Source organism: Dermacentor variabilis, chromosome 1 (genome assembly GCF_050947875.1).
Source record: "Dermacentor variabilis isolate Ectoservices chromosome 1, ASM5094787v1, whole genome shotgun sequence".
Lineage (NCBI taxonomy): Eukaryota > Metazoa > Arthropoda > Arachnida > Ixodida > Ixodidae > Dermacentor > Dermacentor variabilis.
This window is the reverse complement of record NC_134568.1, coordinates 51,349,650-51,357,629: the sequence shown is the minus strand read 5'-3', so window position 1 is coordinate 51,357,629 and position 7,980 is coordinate 51,349,650. Positions and strand designations below refer to the sequence as shown.

Genomic DNA, 7,980 nt, shown 5'->3' with positions numbered 1-7,980 from the left:
CAACTACGAAATGGAAATTATACATTACGTGTTCAGCGAGACAAAACATATAATTTAGGCAGTTGGAATTAGAGAGATAAGTAGTCGCGCAGCAGATCGTGCGGTGCTTGCCGCTTTCTTTTCGCTCATCGCGCAGTGTAAAAAAATTGAGGAGCCATTCCACTCTGTGAAGGTGGTTGACCAGCGAAGCTGTAGCACATCACACAGGGTTAGACAAGGCTCAATGTATTTGCTTTCATCATTCGGCAATGGTAGTGACGATAGCTTTGTGATTACTGTGATATACAATGTTTGGTTCGGTTACAACTTAAAGAGAACCTTGGCCAAAGTTAAATCTGCACGCGGCGGTCGTTGAGTAGTTCAGTGACTTGCCATTGGTGCGGCACTTCAGACCAAACTGTCTCCAGCAGAGACCGAGTGAACCGTTTCTTGTCCGGCTTTGAAATGGCCACATTGAAGTTTCCAACGATGACCACAAGGGTAGTGTCATCACGGCTAACCCAAGCAAAGTGCGTGGTCATGAACTTCTACATGTAACACCTTGGTGTGCCTGGCGATATATACGCAGTGGATATCGCAATTCCGTCTTTCTTTTGTACGATACAGACATTCCTACAGCCGGTGGCATTGTCCTTTCGCGAGTCAAGTGTGTGTGTGGCTCTACATGCATTTTGTCCTTCGCGTATATGGCAATGCCTCATGCTCGTGAGTCTATGTGCTGTTCACAAGCGATTCCACTATACTCATCGACTTGAAACAATGCATCTTGATTTATTTATTTCATTTATCATTATATTTTTATTATTATTAAGGGTGGAGTGCTGGAAGCCTGCTTCACCTCCACCGTGGGCCGGCCCGATTTTTCTCTGGGATTGGCCCACGCTCACATTTTTTGTTAATCGCTGACGCAGAAGCACGAAAATTACATAGAAATGTTTATTTGTCTACTTCATTTGCTACAATTTATCATTAATAGTAGTAGGGGCGGAGCATGCTCTCCCTCCGCCGCGGATTCGCCCGGTATTTCACTACCTCCGGCATCGGCCCACATTTTTGCCCGCGAACACGACAGATGCATTCGGGTTTGGAGGCACACACATTCGCTGTAAATAGACAAGCGCTGCTCATGAACGGCGCCCAGTGGCTACACACCAGCATTCGCCGCGCGGCCCGGCCACAGGGCCGGCGCTGTGGCATGCTGTGCACTAGAGTTACTGTATATGCTACTTTTGGTAGCATATACAGTAACTCTACTGCGCACGAAAGCGCGCGGGCAGCTCGGAGGGGCACTACAGCCGAGTGCTGCGGCGCGTGGCACACCGAGCGAGAGCCACAGCAGGCGTTGGCAGTGCCGGGTCCCGCTGCAGCCCCTGTATGTGGGACACCGCGTGACATTGACCCCGACCTTGGCCTTGAAACGCGGAGCAGAGGAACCCGGAGCTTTTAACGGGCGCCCCGGCAGCCGACCGGGGCACGGGGAGAACTGCCAGCGGTGATCAATCAACCAGCCGAAATAATCTGGGCCGCAGCAGCGACGGGGGGAGAGGTTGCTGTTTGCCGGCGCTTAAGTGGCGCGCGTTTCAAACCACCCCGTCGTAGTGGGTAGAAACGACGCGCGTCTCTGCCCGCTGCAACCTGCCCCGCGCGCGGTCCCCCACCTTTTGTTGTTGGCCCGCTTGGTCTCCGCCAACCGCTGAGCCAGCCTTCAATCACGCACTACAGCGCGCTCTGTGCGGGCGCCCTCGGTAAACACGTTATTGTAGGCCGCAAGTTTGTTTTGCCATATACCGACTGGTTCAGGCAACTCGAGTGTAAAGACCCTCTCACACAACCGCCCCCTTTCTTATTGTGTATCTGAAAAAAAAAAAAAAAATACGGAGGGGGTGGAAACGTGCGTTTGCGGGGGTTGAGGGGAAGCGCACTGTTGACACGCAGAATGGACGAAGGAATGACCACTTTATTCGCTGTGCGCGCTCCAATAACGCCGGCCTCACGAGCGTGACAACGTAATCCGACTGGTGTCGGTGCGTGCCGACTCCGCATTTTCCAGTGACTCCGTATAAAAAGAAAGGGAATCGAGGGACCCAATTTTTAGTAATCATATCATAAGAGGCCAACAACAAAGACACCAGCGACAACATAGGGAGAATTACTGGTGCTTGCTAATTGAGTTAAATAAATGATAAATTAATGGAAATGAAAGTGGATGAAAAAAAGAGCGGGCCGCAGGTGGGATACGAACCCACTTCTTCGCATTACGCGTGCGATGCTCTTACCAATTGAGCTACCCCGGCGCCGTTTTCCTACCCACTTATAAGCATTCAAAGAGTGCTACATCATTTATGCTGGCGCTGTTAATGCTTCCGTTCTTGCCCATGTTCGTATTGGAATGACAGAAAATGAATAAATACAATCCCGATGATAGGGCGATTAAACGTTTGAACGTATGGAAAATGCACGTTACGACTGAAATCCTTGATGCCCGTTACCTTGACACTGAGCGAAAAAGGTATGGCTGGCGGAACCGCCAAGTCCAAGTACACAGGCATCAGAAGTGACGGATGAGGTCCTCAACGAGGGAAGAGCGGTAACTAGACTGCAGATTCGGCCATTCAATATGTGATGTCCTTCGTAGCTTTTCGTTCTTTAGTGCGATTTGTCATATGTCGCCTTGCCTAACGACGTGTCCAACATCCCGATTGGCTAGCATAAATGCTCTTGCGAGCATACATAATAGCCAATCTCGATGTTGGACACGCCATTAGGGAAGGCAACCAGCCGATGGCAAAGAACACTGACGAACGAAAACTCTTGTGAATTCGGCCCCAAAACGGAAGCCCCGAGACCGAGTAGACAAAATTCTCATTTGATCCCTTCATTCTACAACAAATCTCAACACTCGGACTTAGTCAATGTCTCCATGACTACATCCGGGACTTCCTGAGGGGAAGGCAGGCCTCGCTACGAGTCGGGTCCTTGTAGTCGGAGTCAGTAGTCGGAGTCAGGTGTACTGGGCGACAAAGGTACCCCGCAGGGCTCGGGGATATCCCCTACCCTCTTCAACCTGGACATGATAGGACTGTCCAGGCAACTGACTCGAATCGAGAACCTCCAACATACCATCTATGCAGATGACGTGACCATGTGGGTGGCAAAGGAGAGTGAAGGACAAATCGAGCACACTTCACAAAATGAGTACCTCAAACCAACAGGCCTGCGGTGCTCGCCGAGCAAGTCTGAGCTGCTGCTATATAGACCCAAGAGACGAGGTCCCAAACCGAAGAGATGCGACACAGGCGTCGACCCATGCGTCTGCCTGTGCACCGCTGAAGGCGACACGATTCCGGTGGTCGGTCACATCAAGATGTTGGGCATGACAATAGAGGCAAACGGCTCGAACACCATCGCAGTCGCTAAGCTCACCACGAAGGCGGAGAACGCCACACGCCTACTGAGACGAGTGGCCAACCGGCATCACGGGCTCAAGGAGGACAACCTGCTTCGACTGGCACAGGCCTTCGTAACAAATCACTTTGTGTACATCGCAGCCATGCACAATTGGTGGAAAGTGGAGAGAGACAAGCTAGAAACGCTCCTGCGTAAGGTCGCCAAGAGAGCCATGGGTCTACCCATGCACACGAGCACAGAGGCACTGGACGCATTAGGCATGTACAACACGCTGAGCGAGATTGCGGAGACACAGGAACGGGCACAGATCACCAGGATGTCCGGCACACCTGCGGGCAGGTGGATCCTACGAGAAATCGGCATCGCGCCTCGGGAGATCGAGTGTAACAGCCACGGGCTAACACCCGACCAGAGGAAAAAGATCAGGGCAGCCCCTCTGCCCAGGAATATGAACCCAGAGCACAAGACCGACAGAAGACTTGCTCGAGCCAAAGCACTCCGCCGACAGGCAGGCGCCTCCGGGAAAGCATGCTGCTTTACGGACGCAGCCAAATATCCTGGCAGACGAGCCTATGTAGCAGCGGTGGTCAACAAAGATGGCACGGTCATCAACGCGTGCAAGGTCCGCACTGATAGTCCTGAGGTGGCTGAGCAGGCGGCCATCAGCCTTGCACTCCTAGAAGACGACAAAAGCTTGATATACTGCGACTCCAAGAGGGCAATTCTGTCCTTCGGAACAGGGAGCCTATCCCCGACCGTCGACAGAATACTTGGTACTCATCACCTCACCCGGCACAACATCAATTGGTTTCCGGCACACATGAGACCATTGGAGGGGCCGCTCCCTAACCTCAACGAGACGGCACGCGAGGCCGCACGAGACCTAACTCACCGTGCGAGCCCAGACTCCCTCTCGACAGGATGGGGGAGCGAGCGCGAGCCCTCGTCACTTACCACGATCTCAACCAGCACTATACGTTAGTCAAGAGAACATGCCGCTACCGCACAAAGCACTCAATAAAACACAAGAAGTCACGTACAGGCGGCTTCAAGTGGGCACCTACCCATGCCCGGCCTTCCTGCACAAAATCTTTCCGGACGCGCACCCTCACAATGCGTGTCGCTACTGTCAGGATATAGCTAGCCTTGCTCACATGCTCTGGGGTTGCCCCCTGTTGCCGGGAGCCAGGACCACCAAGGAAGAGTGGGACCGAGCTCTACGCAGCTCGGACCTTGAATCACAGCTCTGTCCATCGGGCCCGCGACCGGCGGAGGGGCATGGCCTCTCTGTCCCGACGTGGGAGCGGCCCGCTGCGCACTAATCGCGCGCACCGACGGACCTCAAGAAAATTATCCATCCATCCATCCATCCATCCATCCATCCATCCATCCATCCATCCATCCATCCATCCATCCATCCATCCATCCATCCATCCATCCATTCATCCATCCATCCATCCCAGTCCAAGTTGACAAAGCGGAGCTTCTTTTTCTCTGGTTTCAAAAGCACCTTGTTAATAAAATAAAGCGTTCTGTTGATTGTTTTTCTTTTTGACATATGTGACACAGGGAGGCCACCCCAGACCAGGGCCCGCTATTCGCACACAAAATAAGTTATTACCCTGGACCTGCTCGTATGGGCAGGTGTCAGCGAATCGTATAATGTTGGACATATATTATTAGCGAAGGCCACCGGCCGGCCAATGACAATGAACACTTGCGAACGAAAAACTTGGGGAATTCCGCCCAGATCTTTGTAAGCAGTGCTTACAGGGAAAGATAATCACGTGAATGAAACATTCTTTTGCCGTGAGAAAAGATGCCGTGAGAGTGAGAAAAGTACGCAAGGTTTTCTGTTTTGTGTCTATATTATGGCCGCGGGTATGAAAACTTATCGTACTTTTGCTCAAATGTTACGTTTATTTGGGCCCTGTTGACCTTCTTGAGATATTCGAAATGTATTTGAAGAATATTCGCATTTACTAACAAGGACTATTCAATTCGAAGACCGAATCGAATATGACACTATCCGATTCGTTATCCGAAAGTTTCGAATACTCGCACGCTCCTGCTGTTTGCTACTAATGCTCGATTTGTCCTTTTAATAAACAACACTTCATAACGCACTATGTAATGGCACAAGCTTGTAAGTTTAACAATACTAAGATGTGAACGTAGTTTTATATTAATTGTGACACCAACTGTCCAATATTAGAGAACTGTTGAAAAACTACTCGATATTCGATTCACTTCTGGCATTATTCTATTCGTATTCGACTCGTTCTCAAAAATGTCTATTCGCACACTCCGGCCAATTAGTGTGCCCAGCAGCATACATCGGCTATACAACTATAGGAAGCTATCACTTTGATTTTCACGATGATCACCTCACGATTTCCATTTTTTTTTTTTCTGTGAACGAGCTGAACCTGGCTCTGCACGCATATTCCGAAACCGTTGACCGCGCATGCGCACGATGCAGCAGCAGCTGGAGAAACTGGAAACGATGGAAGAGCGTGAGGAGAGGCCTACACGTAAGCGTGCGCGTGGTACTTCAAGAACGCGCGGCGTCAACGCCGCCTTTCCTCACTGAAATCGCGGACCCCCTCACACCTACCGGCGGAACGGCAGCGACGGGACGAGCGCAGCCGGCAGCTTGCGCACTGCACGGTGCGATGGGCCAGCTCGGCAACGCGCCGCGGCTTCCCAGGAAACGCAGCTTCTTGCGCGCGGCTTCCCGAGCAGGCTGCCAAGGCCAACCTAACGCTGCTAACTGCCACGGCCTTCGGCTCAGTATGTTTAGGCGCCTGATAACTACGAGCTGCAGGAAGGTTAAGCGTACATTTCGGCCTCTCTCTTTTATTTTTTTCCTCGCGGCCTTCGGATGATTATGGGGTCTGTGCGTTTGCGCCGCGGAGCTCTCGCGCATTTTGTTTGCAGCAGCGGCTTTGGTGTATACACCGCGACGCGGGTATCGCAGTGGTGGCAAACGTGAGCTTGGCAAGCGGCGGCGCGCACCGTGTTTAGTATAGGCGTATAACTCGTTAGTAAAGCGCTTTTCCGTCTGTGGCGCGAGAACGCATCGCGTCCTGCGAGCGCGCCTGCATTTCCAAGTGGGTGTAGTGTTACACCTAGCGGCGCTGCGCTCGGGTCGCAGGGAGTTTGCTTGACACAGTCCGGGCCGTTCGGTGGACGGCACTGCCTGTCGAGGGAGTGACAGGCCTCGCTACACGCTTTCCAGGCCGAATTGATTCGAATGGTGCGCTTTCGGGGATATCAGTTACACGACAGCGAACGTCCGTCGAGCCTTCCGTGAAGCGGCCATGTCTCTCGCACCCTCCTGCTCTTGCACGCCGAAAAAAAAAAATAACCAAACGAAAACAAACAGAGGTCTTCATATTATAACTGAGCGACTGTAACTAGATAGCATTGTGGACCCCAACATTATATGACTATCAAGCTGATGCACGGTGTCGGCCGTGTATTCGTTCTATTCCGTACACGCCGCTGTTCCTCCCATCACGTGACTTGTGACGTTCTTTACCATGGAGGAGGGAAATGGTTCTTTCCTCCATGCTCCTTCCGTGTGTGTTGGTCGTCTCCATTTCATTCTTTTACCCTCTCCAAGTATTCCGCCGCCGCCGCTGCACCGACACAGCTGCCGCCCTACTACAGTATACACTATAGACTTACTACTACTTCCCACGTGACCTGTGACTATTCTTACCACTTTACTCTTGCGCCTCTCCTCACCCACTGTTGGCTCCACGCCAGCCCCCGCGCCCGCCGGGAGTTCTGCGTCGATGCCAACCGCGAAGACCATCGAGATTCTTGTACAGTGTTAATGCATTAAAACAAGCAAAACAGAATTAAGTGAACGGTGTTTACAACGAAGACCTGGCGTAAACGTACGCGCTTACTCAGGTTGCTCTGAGCACTCCTGCTTGCTCTGTGAAGGCTGTACGATAATGAGAAAATTCCTCATGCACTATATATATATATATATATATATATATATATATATATATATATACCAGCCAATGTCGTCTGCATCAGTTTTTTCTCTATCTCTCTCTCTTATGATGGGTATTGTTCAGTCTTTGTAGGTGGTCCATTTAAAGTGAGGAGGATGCTAGCTCAGGAGAATCTATAAACCTTATAAAGACATACCGGCAATTGCTCCGTCTGAGCGTCTCCTTTTGACATGTGTCGGGTTAAAGGTGCCACAATGTTAAATATGGCGTGAGTAGGTCGCGTATATTACTATTGCTATACCGTAAGAGATCAACAATGCGACTACACGAAGCAGACGCAAGGTGCCTCCACTTCACCCAAGTCCGCCCAATGTTTCCTATTACCATGATCGCGACAAAGCGACCACATTGGTGACGCCAACACTTCGTGTCACCACGCCAGATTTCGCGCTGACAGCGTGCCAGTACTGTGAAATAGGGAGGCTTCTGATCACGCACGGTTGGTACGGTGAAAACAGCAGTAGAAAGTTTCGCAGCACAGTCATCTGCAGCGGACATTTCGCAGCCTGAAGCAGCTAAGTAGTTTATGATTCCACTT

The 7,980-nt window shown here is 51.3% G+C and overlaps 1 non-coding gene across 1 annotated transcript; it reads right to left on the bottom strand.

Annotated features, from left to right (window-relative positions):
* Nucleotides 1-2,221: 2,221 nt before the first annotated feature.
* TRNAT-CGU (transfer RNA threonine (anticodon CGU)) lies at nucleotides 2,222-2,294 on the bottom strand. Its single transcript has one exon. It is a non-coding gene; the product is annotated as a tRNA-Thr (tRNA).
* Nucleotides 2,295-7,980: the final 5,686 nt, after the last annotated feature.